At 40.2% G+C, this 19,758-nt stretch overlaps 1 pseudogene; it reads right to left on the bottom strand.

The window, feature by feature from the left end:
• The window catches only part of LOC121628053, a 29,443-nt pseudogene extending 19,201 nt beyond the window's left edge, over window positions 1-10,242 (bottom strand).
• Between the last annotated feature and the right edge of the window lie 9,516 nt (window positions 10,243-19,758).

Here is a 19,758-nt window from a genome sequence, read left to right as displayed (position 1 = left end):
CGTGCAGCCCAGTGCCACTGCTGGAAATGATCTGCTATTTCTGCTCTTAAGCCAACAAAACTTAAAAAATAAAATAAAATTCTGAAACGAATTTACCTTAACATAAAGTCTTACCTGAAAAAGGTTTAAACTGACAAGTGAGCTAATATATTCATATTATATGAATAAAGTATTTGATACCAAATACAGTTAGCAAGTGTACCAAGATAACCAGAGACTGCTGATGGACTATAAACTATAAATTATAAATCATAAATGGTCTGTCTGTAAATAAAATTAAAAGAAAAATTATGTTGTAATTAGAAAACTAACCCGAAGAAACCTCTCCCTGAACACACCTCTCATTTCTCACTGTATAGTTTAGAGAGTCTTAAACATTTTCCAGTAAGTTCAGCTTGTGGAGCATTCTTATCTACACCAGTGTTTCCCAACCTGGGGTCCAGGGCCCCCCAAGGGGGTTCCCCAAAGAGCACGGGGGTCCCTGAGGCTTTCAACATTAAGAGTCATTGTGATTAATGTCCACACATTGTCTCTATTTTAAGCATAAAAAAAGTCTATATCTTAATTTTATTAACTTAATTTTACTTTGGATTTATTGAAGGACAGGACTCAGCCAGAATAAATTATTTATGGTAAGAATCTCACTTTTCAAAGCATAAAACCGAGTATGGTTTCAGCACAGGGTGGGGCTGGGGGTCCATGACTTTTCAGTATTTGTGTTAAGGGGGTCCCCATAGAAAATAGGTTAGGAACCACTGATCTAGAAAATCTGCCTCAGTGGGTTTTTGACACAAAGAAATAAAAATAAATGCAATAACAAAAATATGAATAAAACCATTTTAGACTTTTTTTAAAAATAAATGTGGATAAAAGTAAAAGAAAAATAGTCCATCCAAAACAAGTGTATCTGAGCTTTTCAACCCTATTACAAATATTTAAGTTATGGTATTGGTAAATAATATTTACAGGCTTCTGTAAAGCTGTTAAAGAGCAACATGGCCTACATATCGTATAACCTAATGATCTGGCAACTCTCACACTGAGCTATCTGGTGAAGGTCAGAGAGATGAATGAAGTATTCAGACTTGTACATTTTCTGAACATAATTAGCAGCTCAGTCGATTAGCTCAATTGATTTCACATCAACACTTCCGTCACAAGATTTGTTTTCATCACACGAAGATAAGGGTTGCAAAGGTGTATGAAGGAGAACAAACGCAGAACTTCTCCTGTTTTTCCACTTTAGTTTGCGTCAAAAAGCTCTGGCCAACATCACGGACAAAACAGTGGTAAGAAAGGAGGAACAGATCACACCAACCACTCTCTCTAATAGCAGCAGTTCAGCCAAAAGCAGCAGAAAGCTCCTCGTAAAACCGCCCACAACATCCTTGGCTATCAGAGGAAACAGCATCAGAAGCTCCTCTTATAGTTCACATCACTTTCCAGTGAAGACACATGAAAGCACTTTGTGATGACTTCGCTCTGCCCACGAGAGCAGAAACAAAAAGCTTTCCTCTGATTTTAAATCCTCATTTCCACTAAATGTTTCATAGAGGATTCGAGTGCAACGAGGATTCAGACCCACAATGGCCTCTTCAATTAAAATTACCAATTAGTCAGACAATGAGTTATTAATTAACAAAGAGCTGCTCTATTTACATCAAAGGCTTTTGAAACAAGTCCAGAGTCGCACTAATCAACAAGACTGATCAAACTGAAGCGGTAACAGAAAAAATGGATCTGAGTAAAAACTGGGTCCTCGCTGATACATTTTAGCTTCCTTTCATCTGAGAACAAAAAACGTTAGAAGACACGCAAAATGTGGAGATTTCATGTAGTAATGAACCCATATTGTATTCACAACTGTGCAAGGATACTGGGTTTTCCCAGCACCTTTTAATGCTGAAATTTAGAATGCCCATCCTTTGCCATGGCATCAGCCCGCCCCACTGGCAGCAGATTTATCCCACAGGACAATGCACCTCCAAATGTGATCAGGAACAGGTTGAAAAACACAAGAGCTCATGAAACAACTTTGTTGTCATCATTTTGGGAGATTTTTAAACTTCAATGTTCTGTTGATGCAAACATATTTAATGAGATTTTATTCTCTTGTTTTGGAAAATGCAACAAACTGCAACTGAACAGATTGCATATTAAAAGACCAAACCCAATTAAAGTACCACTGGTATTCCTAAATGGTACTTTTTATTTTATTTTAATTTTTTTTTTTTTTTTTTTTTTTTTTTACACAAGCAACCTAAAATACTCCAACAAAAGCGTAGAAGCCCCCAGCGCCTGTAATTCCACCAGATTACCCTAATCACCAGCTGCCACTAGTGAAGTCAGATGTCCGTGCCCACCCATCTGACTCCATCTTCTCTCAAGTTAACAATTTATTCATTTACAAAATGAGAATGTGCAAATTACAGAGCCCTGGGTCCATATCTATCCCTGGCAAACAGACATGAGATGTCCGGCTGCCCACAACAGACAGGACACCTTCTTTCTATCCCTGGACCCTTATATATTACAGCTCCTCCTCCTTTCTATACACAGTTTTACTGACTAATGCTGGAGTTGCAGAAGTAGGGTCAGCTGGAGTCAGGGCGACCACATGCAGATGTCTACCCCCCTCCTTGTGACACCCATCTGTAACCCCGCTAGTTTTAGGACCCAGTATTGCACTATTTTGTTGATCTAACTCAGATTAATCCGCCAGTTGTCAATCATCCCTATTGAACACACCTGTAGGTCAAAAATAGTAAACACGAAGCCTCATTGGTCGAAAAAGTTAAGCCCCGCCTTCCCATGCTCTTGACCGCCGAACTTTCCACAACAGCGTCAGACGCTGAGAGAGACTTGGATGGGAGACCGCTGTTGATACAAACTGAAAAGCTAATTGCTAAAAACCACCTATAAACTTGGGCAAATCGACCAAATATTCACAACAAACACCCTCGTGGACCTTGGAGGAAAGGACCCGAACGCTTGCAGAATATTTTGGAACTTGAAACTGACGCGATCAACACGGGTGCAGGGCGAAGCGGACCAAACCCTAACTTGAGAGCTGAATGTTAGAAGAGACCTGGCTAGGTTTTTTTGTGGGATCGTTGGATATGGAATTCTTCCTGACGAGGAAGATGGCGAGCCTTTTCCCTTGAACCGAACCAGAGCCATTCCAAGTTGGCCGTGAGAGAACTGGAGTTCTCCCACTACAAACTGTTACAACTGTGCGGTAGGACAAATCGCACCTCTCTCAGACTTTTGACTATTGGATCTTACTTGACTTGACTATTGAGCCGGCAGGACTTTACCTTACCTGAGCTCAGATAGGACACTGGGGTATTAATTGTATTTTTATTTCATTTCTGTATTTTTACATTTGAATGTGCACTGTTCTTTTCAAAGTGTTCAATACAATTTCAATTGAGTGCAACTTTATCTTTGAATCCAGCTTTCATTCGGCATTTTACACTACTTACCTTAGCCCTCCTACGAACCTAACGAACCTAACTATTGGCCCAATTCCCATCAAACACCTACTTACACATAAGTAACTATATCTCTTCCTGTACTTGGCTACACATCCATTTGGTGGCTTCTTTTGTTCTGGAAAACAGGGACAAAGAAAACACACACACACAAACAAGGTATCTCCTCTGAACTCCGGTTGACCCAGAAATTTCCCTTAAGGGTAACATTCCACATGTTGTTTTACTAGCAACACCCTGTTAGTCAGTATATGAGCTTAAAGATAAGATATGATTAACAGAGTAAGAATATAAATGAAAATAAGTAACACACCCAAGCCATCCCTTGATGAGTACCTCAATAAATTTATCTACAGTAGTCATTAACGTGAGGCTGACTGAACGACCGCAGCCCTGAAGTGTCTGTGGACTAGCGTGCTGAGGCAAAGTGACTCGCTGTCTAGGAGTGAGTTTGGCGCTGCCCTGTCGAATCTCAGACACCTATCAGCTGTCGGTTTTCGGGGATTAGACCTCCACATATAAACTCTCACAAATGTTGTTTTGAAACCAAACACTGCTCAGCTGATACTGATACTGCTGGGCTGTGTGTCTGTGTTGGTGTGTGTGTGTGTGGCTTGCCATGTAGAAGAGGCAGATTTATAAGAGCCATTTACCTCTTTAGGAGGGTGCAGCTGTTAAAGAGTTGAACCGATGTAATTATCTCGGTAAAGAGGGCATTGCTCTGGGATGGTGGAGAGGTGGTGTGTGTGTGTGTGTGTGTGTGTGTGTGTGTGTTTTTGTGTGTGGTTGACGTCAGCACGATGAACAAGGGAGGAAGTCTACTTACTGGTTTTAAGGAAAAAGCATCAGGAAGCACTTGAGTGGCTTTACAGAGACGTGTGCATCATTTCAGGAAGTTTCTAACACTTTCAGCATCATTTATCATTTCTAAAAATCATATACATATATAACAGATGTTTTGTGCCACAATGTATTGTTCCTGTATAAAGCTTTAAGCTCCTTTTAAGCATTTATTAATGCCCAGTTTTGGTCTACAATTACACTTTCCTTAAAGACATGACATTTCTCAAAATGTTTTACCAAATTATGATTCATCAGTTTATAAAAGGAACCTCTACATGTGGGTGATTCTCAGGAAGACTTGCAGGCACTAACAAATACTCTTCATTCTCCCCAACAGTCACAATATTTTATACGCAAACCTATTAAAGGTTACTTTTCTCAAGCAATTATTGCCATTATGCTTTTATCAGTGGAGAGAGCCCTGGGGGATTTTTATTCAGTGTATTTGTTGTTTGGTAGCAAGATTATGAAACTCTACCAAAGCTGAATCTCATGAAAGCCTATAAAGGTGGCATTGGTAAAACTAGACTCTGGGCTTGGCAGAGAGCTGCACCCATCCAGTTTATCATTGTTTCCCTTCACAGATGAAGAGGAATGTGCAGGGAAAGGCTTATTTGGTTGAAGTTGTTAAGTAATCCCAATAAACTCTGTTAACGGAGATAACACCAGACACATTGCCAGACTTATGTCTGATATAGGTTTCTGTTTACAGTAGCAAATTGTTTTATTTTTATTAGGGTTTTATTGTTACAGAGTTAATGTTTTACAGATTTAATTATCAAGAAAATGCACCTCACAAGTAGGCCTGTCACGATAACAAATTTAGCTGTACGATAAATTTTCTCAGAAATTATCGCGATAAACGATAATATTGCGCAGAGCGCTAATGTGTCATTTTGAGACCATTCTCAACTAATATAGTGACATATGCCGTAATAATGCAAGTACACATTTTCAAAGGTCAATAAACTAAATAAATAAAAGCGCCTTTTTCACTGTTGCATCTTCAAATAAACTCCAGACAAGTAGACAAGCATGCCGGTTTTAATGACGAACCAAACTTCAGCACTTTACATCGAACAAAAACCCGTGTTCTTCTTCTGCTCTTCAAAATCTACTGCTTGTGAAACAAAGTCATTCTGCCCTCTGTTGGCCTTATAAGTAACTACAACCCAGCAGTTAGCTGGGATACCACATTCACATACGCCGGGACACCGGCCCAAAAGTTATGCGGCCCACTGGGAATCCTCCCAAACCTCTCGATTAGCCGGCATTGCTCTTAATGTGTATTTTGTCATATACGGTAGTATATAGGCTGATTCTATTTGCATAATGTGCCTGCGGATTACAGGGGTTATTACAGTAGACCAGGAAGTGGGGGCTTTGTACTGACGTCGTAAGCTAGAATGTGTGTGTTCTGCTTACATGTGGGAAGCAGCGAAACAATAAAAGAGGAGATGCTTGCATCTATTATTTACATATTTCAGCATGAGAATCGGAGGTTTAGCGCGAGAGCGTGAGAAGCCACTTAAATACGCAAGTCTCACGGCCATTGCGTGTTGGCAGCCGTGCAAAACAAATGCGGCTTACCGGCTTGTGCTGCAACATGCTGCAGTCAAGTGTGACACTAGAGAGATCACTCCGCAAGAAACCAGAGCGTTTAGTCGAAATACTCCATAGTGAAACCTATTGTCATACACAGTCTATGGTAAAGGGGGGACGAAAAAAAATTATCGCGGCCGGCAAACTTATCGTGCTCTTATTTTCTTATCGTTCAATTAATTGACTTATTGCTTATCGCGACAGGCCTACTCACAAGTTTCTAAAAGCCAAGTGGACACCATCTATTTAAGCAAAAGATGCAAATATCAGTCAAATATATCAAAGATAAGCCTTGAACCCTACTTTGAGACACTGGAACCTGAGAAATGTCACTATTTGAAATAACATTTACTGATAGCAACATATGACTCAGCATAATGCAGGAAAACAGAAGAAATCTCAGAGGATCATCAGACGGAAGAGGGATAAAAGCAGGTAAGTTATGATCAGATACTGAAAGCTTGTAAATGTGAACTGGAATTGCACTGTGACAGCTTCCCACACTGGACTGAAATCCTGCTGGGTTACACCAATGTGTGCCTGTCTGATGAGCACAGGAGATAAAAAAAAATAAGATTAGAAAAAAAAACAAAGTGAATGTGTGCATGTAAGCACAGTGTCTGCATAGCAGCAGGAAGGAAAGAAGCACAAGTGGAGAGAGCCTATGGTTTAACTCCAACCTGCAAGCCACCTGCTCTCACTTCACCACTAACCAAGTCAATAATTACTTCACTGAATAAGATTCATGATAAGTTGTATTCTGAGTACAGCGGTGGTACAAGCTCAAAGCACATTAGCTTTTTACCTTTTCAGCTATTAAACTGTTATTAACATAACATAACATATTAACTATGCTCCTTAATGTGTTTCTCCAACAGACTATCATTTAAATTTTATTTCAGCCCCAAATTATTCATTTTTTCCTGACAGTCCAAAGAGAAAAGCTTGCACATAGTAAGAAAAAAATCTAATTAACTGAAAGACACAGAAGACCAACAAGCTTTCTGAAAAGTAGACAGTACATCTACAAGAAGGAAAGAAAATATAAATTCCAAATAAAAAAAAAATCCCACTCACAATACTCCTGACAACGGCTCAAAAGGGCTGAAGCTTTAGTATGATCAATAAGAAGTGATAAATGCAAGCAGGGTGTGGGATTTTCTCCTAAATTTCGTAAGCAGAAGTAATTAAAGACCTTCTTATTACTATACCTCCTTAGTACTTTTAAACCTTAAATTGTTTGAGATCTGTTTGATTTTCTGCAAGGCTTATGATTTTAGAGACATTTATTTGATGTTATTGTGTGTAAATCCCAGCTCTACGTTATTCATAGATATAGTAAACAGATGAAAAGGCATGTAAAGGCTTTTGAACAGGGCTGCAGAGCCACATGTGCAACCATAAAAGGAAGCAGGAGGACCGCAGAGACTGAGACTCATCCTGTATTCACCCGTTTATGCCCTGGTGTCTCATTATGTCTTCATTTGCCCGCACCTGAGCCGGATAAGTGGAGAATTGATTTGCTGATGTATGCAATTAGGTTGAAATTAACACTAGTCTCTTGATGAAAAATGCAGAAGTCAATGAAACTTAAATATCAACTACAGTTTTTGTTTTGTTTTAACAAGAACTTTTTTTACATCTGAAGGGGTGTTTAAATGTTTTGTATATTGTATATTTAAAAGGTAAAAATGGGGTGAAATCATGCGGTCCCCCCCCCCCCAATTGAATGTTTAAGTGGCTGCACAGGTTTAGACGCTGATGCAGGTGTAGATGGTCACCTTTGTGTAACCAATGGCTTAGTTATGGCTGGTATAAAGATAGCTTGAACGCCACAGCGGTAGGTTCGTGTGCGCGTTCTTCCCCGCTAATTCGCGGCGTGCGCCCTGGTTCGGTATGTGAATGATTTAAGGTTGCTGTAGAATGTGTATGGACTAGCATGCTAAATTGCCTCCCTCCTTGTTGGCGTAGGTACCGTTTTAGGACCCAGGCAGTTAGCTGCCACATGAGCAGAGACCTCTAAATGACAGAAGCATGGCGTCTTTTGCTTGTGTTTCACTGTGTGGTATATTGAGATTTGATATTAGTAATTTGGTTTGAATACAAGTGTGAGTGTACTTGTAATGATACATGTTTTATATGTTGTTCTGGAGTTAACCAAGAGAGGGCGAACTCGCTCTCTTGTTACTGCATTATCACCCTGATTAGAGAGGAAAATAAGTCGAAGTTGTAAGCCTCATGGGTTTGTGTAACGTGTGCACCGAGCTTCAGTAAAATGTTCATTAACTTCGAGGTGTTGTGCAGAGTTATTGCGGCCACTATGCAACATCTTTTTGGCGACGAGGATAAACAAGCTGTGAGACGGTGAGGTCGGTGGTTTTCGGGCGAGCAGGACGAAGAGGGGGGAGAGTAACACTAAATAAGACTGAAAATGGCGACCATTGGCACTCTAGCGGTATTTGATGCTAAAAGTCAAAGCTGGGAAGAATACTGTGAAATAATGGAACAGTTTTTTGAGGCCAATGAAATCGAAGACGGAGATAAGCAAAGAGCTATACTCCTGAGTGTGGTCGGCGCGTCCACCTACAGTTTAATGCGGAACCTCCTCAGCCCAGATAAACCGAAAAACAAGACTTACCAGCAACTGGTGATACTGCTGAAAAACCACTTCGACCCAAAGCCAAGTGAAATCGTCCAAAGGTACAAGTTTGATTCTCGCAGCCGCAAGCCAAACGAGTCAGTATTGGACTACGTAGCGGAGCTGCGACGGCTTGCGCAGGACTGTAATTACGGTGACACATTACAGCAGAAGTTAAGAGACAGGATCGTATGTGGAATTAATGATGACCGGATTCAAAGACGACTACTGGTAGAAGCAGATTTGACTTGTGAGAAAGCCTTATCCATAGCAGTAGCAGCTGAAACGGCAAATAAAAACGCACATGATCTACAAAATCCTAGCGCTATGGTGAAGTGCTTCAAGGTAAACAAGGGCTTGCACGTGAGTGGTGCGTTCAAGGGCGCTACGAAAGAATGCTACCGTTGCAAAGGGCAACACAACGCTGCTGAATGTAGGTTTAAACAAGAAAAATGTCATGCATGTGGAAAAGTTGGACATATAGCCAGAGCCTGCCGCAACAAAAGTAAGCAGAATAAAGGAAACGCTAAATCTGGTGACGTGAAAAATGAAAAGAAATGGAGTTCAGGCCATCGCTCACATAACGTTCAAGAGCAGCCAGAGGACAGTAACACTGACAGTTAATGACAGAGTTAATTCTGTCATGTGATGCTTCACCTTATGGAGTAGGGGCAGTTTTATCACATATCATGGAGGACAGAAGTGAGAGGCCAATTGGATTTGTCTCGCGCACTTTACAGCCAGCTGAAACAAGGTATTCACAACTGGATAAAGAAGGCCTTGCAGTCATGTTCGGTGTTGAAAAGTTTCTCAAATACTTATACGGACGCACCTTCACCATCTACACAGATCACAAGCCGTTAATCTATCTGTTCAATGAGAAGAAGCCGATTCCACAAATGGGATCGCCAAGAGTGCAAAGATGGGCTGTTCGACTAAGTCAGTGTTTCTCAATCCAGGTCCTCAGGACCCGCTGCCCTGCATGTTTTATAAGTAACCCTCCTTTAACACACAAAGAACTTGATGAGGAAGTTCATTAATTTGAATCAGGTGTGTTGGAGCAAGAACACATCTAAGACATGCAGGGCAGTGGGTCCCGAGGACCTGGATTGAGAAACACTGGACTAAGTGCATACAAGTATAACATAGTGTACAAACCAGGAAAACACCATGCTAATGCGGATGCACTGAGCAGATTGCCAGTTCCTGTCAAATTAAGGAAGGAGGAGAGAACTGAGCAAGTTCTAATGATGGACCTGTTGGATGAGTCATTGGTGAATGCAAACCAAATCAAGAGTTGGACTGCTAAAGATGTGACTTTGTCTCGAGTCCATGAATATGTTCTTACAGGATGGCCTGCAGAAACAGATTCTTACCTTAAGCCTTTCTACCAGCGGAAAATGGAGCTCAGCGTGAGGGACGGATGTGTTCTCTGGGGAGCTAGAGTTATTATTCCCACCAAAGGTAGCGCGAAAATGCTTAAGATGTTGCATCAGACACACAGTGGAATGACAAAAATGAAAGGCCTAGCCAGATCATACATGTGGTGGCCGGGTATGGACCAAGATGTGGAAAGAACTGTACAGGCATGTTACGAGTGTCAGTCACAGCAGAAAGCACCTGCACCCGCCCCATTACACCCGTGGGAATGGCCTGCGTCGCCATGGTCTAGGATTCATGTGGATTATGCCGGACCTTTCCTTGGAGAAATGTTTCTGGTGATCGTGGATGCACACTCCAAGTGGATGGACATTTACCCAATGAAAACATCCACATCCCAAGCTACTATTGAGAAACTGAGACAAAGCTTCAGTGTTTTTGGTATACCAAAAATGCTTGTGTCGGACAATGGGACCTGCTTCACAAGTGCTGAGTTTGAATCATTCATGAAGCAAAATGGGATACGTCACGTGAGGTCAGCTCCTTTCCATCCATCCTCAAATGGACTAGCAGAGAGAGCAGTTCAAACGTTCAAAGAGGGGTTGAAAAAGATGAAAGAAGGGACAATACAAACTAGACTTTCTCGGTTCTTGTTTAGCTACCGGATCACACCTCATGCCACGACAGGTTTGTCACCTGCCGAGTTGATGATGTCGCGTAGACTTAGGTCTGCACTGGATTTAGTGGTACCAGATGTGAAAACCAGAGTGCAACAAAAGCAACTAAAACAAAAGGAGAATCACGACACACACAGCAAACAAAGAAGTTTTGCACCTGGAGATGATGTTCTCATCCGGAATTACTCTTATGGACCAAAATGGATTCCTGGAGTTATTCAAAGCTTCACAGGCCCCCTATCCTATACTGTTAGTACTGGTAGTGGTCAAGTCATGAAGAGGCATGTGGATCAAGTTCGAGCTAGACTTCCAGATCCAGAACCGAGTAACAGGCAAGAGAACAGTTTGGTGTCGTTTCCAGACAATCGCCCCGATGCTGAAGGTTTGATGCCTGCAGGGATGACAGAACAAACCAGTTCTTGTCCTGAGGAAAAATCGCAGTTACCATCTACCCTGGACATTCCGATTCAAAAAGACTCACCCGTTGAGCCAGAAGTGAGACGTTCAACCAGAGAGAGACGTTTACCTGTTTACCTTAAAGACTTTATTTGTTAATGTGTTAAGATTTAGTACCATGCTTTGTTAATAAGGCACATCCAGTTAAAATGCAAGTTTGTTTACAATTACACCTTTAGTATTAAGGTTATTTGCTAATCCGTAGTGCGGGTTGTTCGCTTAAAGGTGGGGGAGATGTGGTATATTGAGATTTGATATTAGTAATTTGGTTTGAATACAAGTGTGAGTGTACTTGTAATGATACATGTTTTATATGTTGTTCTGGAGTTAACCAAGAGAGGGCGAACTCGCTCTCTTGTTACTGCATTATCACCCTGATTAGAGAGGAAAATAAGTCGAAGTTGTAAGCCTCATGGGTTTGTGTAACGTGTGCACCGAGCTTCAGTAAAATGTTCATTAACTTTGAGGTGTTGTGCAGAGTTATTGCGGCCACTATGCAACACACTGTGTTTTTATTATTTGGAGTAATGGTTTCTTTTTCTGTTTTAAAAAACAGAAAAAGAACCAGGAGGTCAGGGGTTGTTCTCTGCCTCCTGTCTTTTGATGAGAAGGTCACCGTGTTGTGATATACTGAGAATTGACGTCAATGTTGTAAGTTGGAGTAACCCCTAGAGGGCGAACTTCCTCTGTTTGCTATTGTATTACTTCCGCAGAAGAAGAGCTCTCTGTCGGAGCAAGCTGTCAGCATGTCATTGAGAAAACGTGTGACAAGAGCTGCAAGTAAACGGTTTACAGTTCATGGCGGTGTGCATCATTTTTTGGTCACTATACAACATCATTTTTGGCGACGAGGATTAAACGTGCTGTGAATCGTCGAAAGAGGTTGGGTTTTTTCTCTTTTTTGGGCACCCTTTGGACGGAGAAGGGGGGGAGAGTATCGCGAAGCAAGGGACAAAATGGCAACCATAGGCACTCTAGTGGCATTCGATGCTAAAACCCAGAGTTGGGAAGAATACTGCGAAATCATGGAGCAGTTTTTGAGGCTAATGGAATTGATGATGGAGATAAGCAAAGAGCTATACTCTTAAGTGTGGTCGGTGCCACAACTTACAGTTTGATTCGGAACCTCCTCAGCCCAGAGAAACCAAAAGAAAAGACTTACCAACAACTGGTGACGCTGTTGAAAAATCATTTCGACCCAAAGCCCAGTGAGATTGTCCAGAGGTACAAATTTGATTCTCGTAGCCGCAAGCCAGATGAGTCAGTAATGGACTACGTAGCTGAGTTGCGTAAGTTGGCTCAAGACTGCAATTCCACTGATGAGAATGATCCACATTGAGCTTCAACGTCAAGCCTCAGCATTAACAAAACCAGCTGCTCAAGAACTGGGTGCAAATCTGAGAAGGCGGCTAACTGAGTCCATCTGCAACTTGGAATCACTCAGTGTGATGACACTGGCAACACTGTTGGACCCCAGGTTTAAAACAGTTGGCTTCTTTAGTCCACAAAGAGCAATGGAAGCTGTTAAGAGGCTGAAGTTGGAGTGTGCTGCTGAAATGAGGAGCCACGAGCCTGACCCAGCAGAAGAACCGAGCTCTTCACATGGATCAGAACCCAGTTCAGGTATGACAACACATTTGTTGTGTGTTTATATGTATCACTGTGGTTTATCATAAGTGTATTACCAAATGACAGAATTTTTCCAAACATATTTCTTAGGACACAATCTCTGGAAACCTCTGAATATGGAAGTTGAGGAGAGCCAGATGACATCGAATACAACAGCAGATTCCATAGTTGAAGTCCAACGCTACTTGGCAGAAAGCAACACGCCCAGAACACAAGACCCGTTGCAGTATTGGAAAAAATAACCACAAAACATATCCACACCTTTATCAACTGGCGCTTAAATATTTATGCACACCGTCTTCATCTATTCCCTGTGAACGAGTATTTTCTAAGGCAGGGGAACTGGTGTCCAAGAGGAGAAACCGCCTTGGAGCAAAGACACTTCAGAAACTTTTGATTCTCAATAAAAATGTATGAATGAATCCATTTTTAGTGTGTTATTTCATATGATTGAACACTTTGGTTAACAAGGATGAGGTCATATTTTAATTAAAAGACTAGCAATTGAATGAAGATGAAATATTATTTCACAGGCTAACGTTGGGTTGACAGCATGCAAGATTTTCCATCTTTTCATTTTGTTTACCTGCAATGATTTTAAATCTACAGCAGAGGTCACTATTGAGTAACCAATACAGTGTCAACACAGTTTGTGTAATGTGTCAATACACTCCTTAAGGCATCGTCAACCCATCCCTATCATTTAGTGTTACTTGCTATTAATAAAAAAAAAAAAAAAAAAAACAGAAACGGCTAATTTGTTAGCCTATAGTAGATAAGCTCTGCTGCAACAGTTTTCAGTTGTTACTCTTCACAGAAGTCATACAGTTTTCCTCTTCCTTCCTTTCTCTCCCTCTTCCTTCATCAGATTCATTCATCTGAGTCTGCAAGTCACGAAGAAACAATTTAACATTACATTAGCTATTAGCAGTAGCTTGGTACCAAATACATGGTGGGCATGTTTGTAACTTATCGGCAGAAAAAGAAAAACAGAATTTTGTATTGTTCTGTACCTCATCACCTGACACTCATGACCGGACACTCCAACTTGTGCGAGGTGTTGACATTTGATATTTATGACTCTCTGTGGTTTCTGTAGTTGTAATAACGCGCTTAAACGGTGAGATAGAGAGCACTACTTACTTGCTTGCATAATATTAGCGCACCACAGAAGGAAGTAATTCTTACAGGTTGGGACTTTAAAGCTTCTGTCCCATTCCTTAATTCTTTATCTTTTTTCAAATATAACATATGCAATGTAAAGAGGGACACAAACATAAAGAGCTGTTTGCATTTGGAGTCTGGGATTTTTTCCAGACTTTAAGCCCTAATTTCTGTATCATACATCACTCTGTAATGTAGTAATATGAATACATATAAAAGTGCATACTCGCCGACTCCTAGTGCTGCACTGTTGTAAGGTAATTAGTGCATTACTATATAAAATACTACAAAAAAAAAAAAAAAAAAAAGCTGTAGCAAGTATGTTATAATAATAATAATAATAATTGTACTGACTAAGTCCTAAACGAAGTTTAGTATGTGTTGCTAATTGGAAGGATTACTAGCGCCCGATGCGCTCCAAACAATCCAAGAATTCCGTGAATGAGTAATTATTTACATTTATTCGTCTTCTGTACAACAGGTAGAAGCTTAATGCGTAATAAATAATAAACCGACATTCTTAACATATTAACAGACGCTAACACTGGCATAAATACAGCGCGCTAGCCCAGGCGCATACACGGGTGCAGTCGAAAACTGTTTGCTTCTCCATTCAGCAACAACCTGTGCTCGTATTTTCCTTGCTTAAGAAGCCTACCTGGACTCAAGATCTACTGAGCCCCAAAGTACATACCGCCCCCTAGTGGCATGGAGGCAAAGTACATAACATGATTTAAATATGGCTCATACAATAATAATACAGGCCAATTTGTGTATCAGCTGGGCTAGTCTCAGAAGGCTAGATAAAACTCACTGGAGGGAGGAGAAACAACAGAGGCACAGACACTGAATTTAGGTTTGATGGTACCATATATTAGAAAGACAAACAAAACGCCAACATTTATAAAAAACAGAAAAGTATCTGAATACCTTTTCACCGTAGGCTTCGTCTAAGCTGCAGCCTGATTGGTCCGACGATTAGCTAACCAGAGGGGAGGAGACTGAGGCGCATCGGTTCCAGTCACTCCCGAAAGAGCCTCCGCACCAGACAATCAGCGGGAGAATAAACCGCAGCTGCCGTTCTTAAACACAACGCCTATAATCAACAGTCGGTACATTTAGTATTAAAAGCGATTATGTAAAAATGAAGCGAAAAAATAACTTTGAAACCTACCTACAGCAACTCTCCCCCGTGCTTCCCTGCGCACCTGCCGACAGCATTTATCTGCCGGCTTATCTGGCTACTCAATTGGCTCAACACAGTCACGGCAGCGTGTGACGCTGCACTCGCGAGAATAGTAAATACCGCAAGAGGAAATTACATGGAAAAGTGCACGAGAGGGAAGAAGGGATTTTTCACCCGGGTTACATAGCAGTTTTAGAAGGTGGTCTTTTCTTACACTTATATTTAACTTTTTTTCATTATATCAGGTCAGTGTTGTTCCCAGTATGTTTACAGTTGTTCATTAATAGAGTCACACCGCCCTCTGCTGGACGAAATAAGCCACTGCGGGTTTTTTTTTTCCAATCTTGTGAACTAAGCTTTTTCTTAAACGGCTTTGAGCCTTAGGAATTAATCAATATACTCAAAATAAAACTTATTACTATAAATCTGATTATTTCCAAGAGTCAACAGAAGATTAGTTTTGTGGACAATGTTCTCCATTATGGGTTCTGACTTAAATTAACTTTCCGAATAAGAAATCTTGGAAAATGTATATATATATATATATATTATTATTATTATTATTATTATTATTATTATTATTATTTTACCTGTCCTGTTCAGCATCATAGCAAGCAAAATGATAATCTTGTTTCTGTATCGTGCTGAACAAATTTGCTCTGCCAAGGGGAGGCTTATGGGTAAGGCTCCTCTTGATAATCCGATAAATTTATTTATTTATTTACTTTGAATCACGGACTCTATGTAATCTTGCTGGACCTGACCGGGGGGGAGGGGCAGAAAAAGATGGAAAATAGCAAAAAGACGCAAAAGGGAAGGAAGAAAGGAAACAAAAACATCACACACAGAAGGCAACGACCCTTCAATCCACACCATCACCAGACAACAAACTGTTACATCTGTACTTGAACACACCAGAAAATTTCCTACAACTTTTACAGAAAAAAACAGAGCTGTTCGTCTTTAAGAGTTCTTAAATAATAACCAAATCAAAAAGACATGTCACAAAAGTAGCACAACGACCAGATAGGTTAAATCAAGGTTTCTGCTCATAGTCGGAGTTGTGTCAGGAGTGTGGACACGATGTTGGGACAAAAAAAGAAGAATAATAATTTAAAAAGTTGTTTTCTTTTAAGAAGAGGTATTTGAGAAATACAGTATTTAAACTTGTAAATTACTTACTGATTATTGATAAAATTCTGATCCATACTAATAAAAATAATTATGTATGTATCATATATACACAGCTTATAATCTTTTTAGTTTTTCTTTCATTTCAATCACTGCAGATTTTAAAGATAAAACTGCTTTAATAAAAATCTATTCGTGCATTAAGTTATCACTATTAATGAATAATATTTTATCTTTAGTCAAAATTGAATATCTCTCCCACACATGATAACATAACATATGACAAGAGAAATTTAAATGTATTTTTCCCCATCTGTTTTTTCTCCTCAAATTTCCTCTCACTCCTCAAAATATGTAATAAAGACAGATACAGAAATGCCTTCAGTGGTTACCTTAACAACAACAGAATGAATCTGTAGCAGAAATTGTTTACAGTTGTACAGCAACAGCTGTTTTGTAGAGTTTTCTTTTAAAATCTTCAACTGTATCTCCCAGAGAAAAAAAATCTGTCAAACATTCAGCTGTTACTGGAGCTTTGCAGAAGCATTTCAGTCAACTCAAAGTCAACTGAAGACCTCAAAGAAAAGTGAAGGAACTTTTCAACTTACAGCTTCTTTTTCTGGTAAGTGTTAAAATAAGTATGCTGTTCTTGTGTTAGTTTCTGTGAGTAGATATTTATCACATCAGTGGCCTTATGGTGGATGTAGCTATGTGTGCAGTTAAACTTTTGATGCCTATTTTTTAAAAGCAATAATGAAGTAATATTTTCTGTTGGTATCATTACTGAGCAGCATGTGAAAGAATTAGCCTTTTTGACAATGTTATGATCAGCGGAGAACGGTTGCTTCCTCAAAGTCCGTTAATTTATGGTGATTGACACCTTGAAGGGCATTATCCCACTTATACCATGGTCACTTACGAAAGAAATAAATATTAAATAAATTATTAATGCGTTAATGTTGTTTTTTTTACCGTTAAAATCTTAACTTTTTCACAAGAAACGGATGGGTGGACTATTTCGTTGTAACCGGCTCTGACACAGAATCTGCAGCTCGGTTATGTTACGTGACACAAGGAATCATTTAAGAGGGCGCGCGGGTTCAGCTCTTACAGCTTGTGTGTGTCCAGAGGATGAAGGGGCATTTAGTTTCAAACAGTCAAAGTCCACAGAAAGTTTCCTAAATCGTTTTTATTGCAGGGAATATTATCCACCATTCACTATGTATGAAATAAGTAAGTAAGTAACAAGACAGAGAGACAGGCGACGACCTATTTAAAATTAAATACAATATTGCCGTTGATAGTGACATTTCATAAAGATACTGGCATGTCCATAGTGGCGTTTGAAGGACGGAGTTTAACGTTTGTGGACGCTGACCACTGCTGGTTGGGACGTTGCGGGATGATAAAATGTTGCTCCATTCTCGTCTCTCCTGGACTGACGGAGCCCAATAAGCCTACAGGCTGTTTTCATAAAGATGTCCGTCACAGACATGATCTGGCGTGTCTTCAGCCCGGCGTCTGAGTTTCTATTGCCACGTTTACCAACTACCGTTTAGTCAAATGTCACAGCAAATTATTAGTAGTAATTATTAGTAATTATTGTTAGTAGATATCAGGGTTTCAGTAATGTTTTTGTTCTGGTCTCATCTTGGATCTTGAATTGTCCCAACTGGCAGTTTGGTAAACTATATATATTTTTTAAAAAGTTTAAAACAAAAAATGTGTGTTTATGTGTGTTTGTTTCATCGGAGGGGGGAGTGGGGCACTTTAATCATAACCGATTAACCACAGTTTTTTTTCTTTTCTTAAAAAAATCAGCAAATGTTGCCATGGTGATAGAATGAATCTATTTTTTTCAGAAACAGGAAGCAGCTCATTTTCCAAAGGATTCTTCAGTTCTTACTGATGGGGAGTTTCAGGATCACAAACTGTTGCTGAGACATTTAGATTAGAAAGCCAGTGAGGCCAGTGTATCACTGACCCAGCTGACCCATTCTAAGGCTGAATGGGTCAGGGACACAAATACCACCTCAATGACATTTAAAGTGTGAATGTTCCAGCAGCAGTTTATAATCCTGAATCCCTTCAGGCATGGCTCCTAGTTTGTAGTGCATGGAAACGACTTAATTAAATCATGGTCATGGGAACATGGTAGATGTTTGTGTCTTATACATGACAAATGCATCTCAAATTTAACTACCACTTCAGAAAATTAATTGCATTTGCAGCAAACTATCAATGTCCTGAAATAAAATTAAATAAGATTTATTTTCTTTTTTAATATCCATATTATTGATAAAGATTCAGAGTATTTGTGACCCTCAATCATCATGGCAAATACTGAAGAACAGAGGGAGGCCCAGCCCAGCATGTCGCTCTCTCAAGAGGACCTTGAGGCAGGCAGGGAACAGCCCTCTACAAGCCAGAATGAGGAAGATGGCCAAGTACTTTACCCGGACCTGGCACCAGTGACTTTCTGCTGTTTACATCAGACCTCAAAATTCCGCTCCTGGTGCATCAGGGTCTTCTGCCGCCCATATCCTTTCATTGTGTTAAAAAATACTGGCGCCTGGTGTTGTGGAATTTTTATTATCAAAGATCACACACTAAGTGAGAATCAAACAAAGTATTTTTATTAAGAGCTGACCAGCAAAGGGAGTCACACAGTCAAACAGCTTTGGCTGAGCGAGTCCGCAGAGATACACACGGGCTTGGTTAATATAGACTCGCATGGCATGATATCATTCAAGGTCGTTGAAGCAGATTCTCAGTACACTGTCTTCAAACCCTGCACAGCCTGGTACAAGGTTTTCTAAAGAATGTTATCAGTGGTGTGAGAGGAAAAGGAGAGCTCACTAAATATTATCTGGGTACATGTCGTTCTCCTATTCAGTAAAACAAAAATCAAGGTTTTAATAATACAAAGTGTAGACTACAGAATATAAGGGTTATGTGTATAAAATTTTCCATTACAATGAGACCAGTTATCCATAACCTAATGTTTCTGAATGAAAATAATGAGGCTATTACTAAACAAAAGATATCAGGCAGCTGCAATAAGTGCCTTTGTTACGTAAGCCTCTAACCTCTGTTGTAGATGTGTTTTTCCTTAACATCCTCCACATGGTTGAACTACATCTCTTTGTTTTTCATCATACTGAGCTGTGTGGTTCAGGGCTTATACCAGCCTGGTGAAGAGGACAGCATAACCCAAGAGGTTAGTGTGAAGCCCTGCATTATTTCAGAGGTGTAAGCTTAAGTTCTGTAAAGCACAAGTCAGTTCTGTTGTGCTCTACTGCTTCATTTCTGGGTCATCTGGTTGGATCATCATTTACTGTGTTCACCCTGCTGGGTCACATGTCTGAGAAAGATGATGATGGCTCAGTTATAGCATTGCATGCTAGAGATGACAAGTGCTCTGCTTTCATTTAAAAGTCAAACTGATGCATGTCTGATTGTGTCTGACCAGGTTTTTGAAGCCGTTGTCTTTGTGTACTTCCTGGTGGAGATGCTCATTAAGGTGGCTGCCCTGAGTGCGTACGGCCATAGAACTAG

Source organism: Melanotaenia boesemani, chromosome 17, assembly GCF_017639745.1.
Source record: "Melanotaenia boesemani isolate fMelBoe1 chromosome 17, fMelBoe1.pri, whole genome shotgun sequence".
Taxonomy (NCBI): Eukaryota; Metazoa; Chordata; class Actinopteri; order Atheriniformes; family Melanotaeniidae; genus Melanotaenia; species Melanotaenia boesemani.
This window is presented reverse-complemented; position numbering and strand designations above follow the sequence as displayed.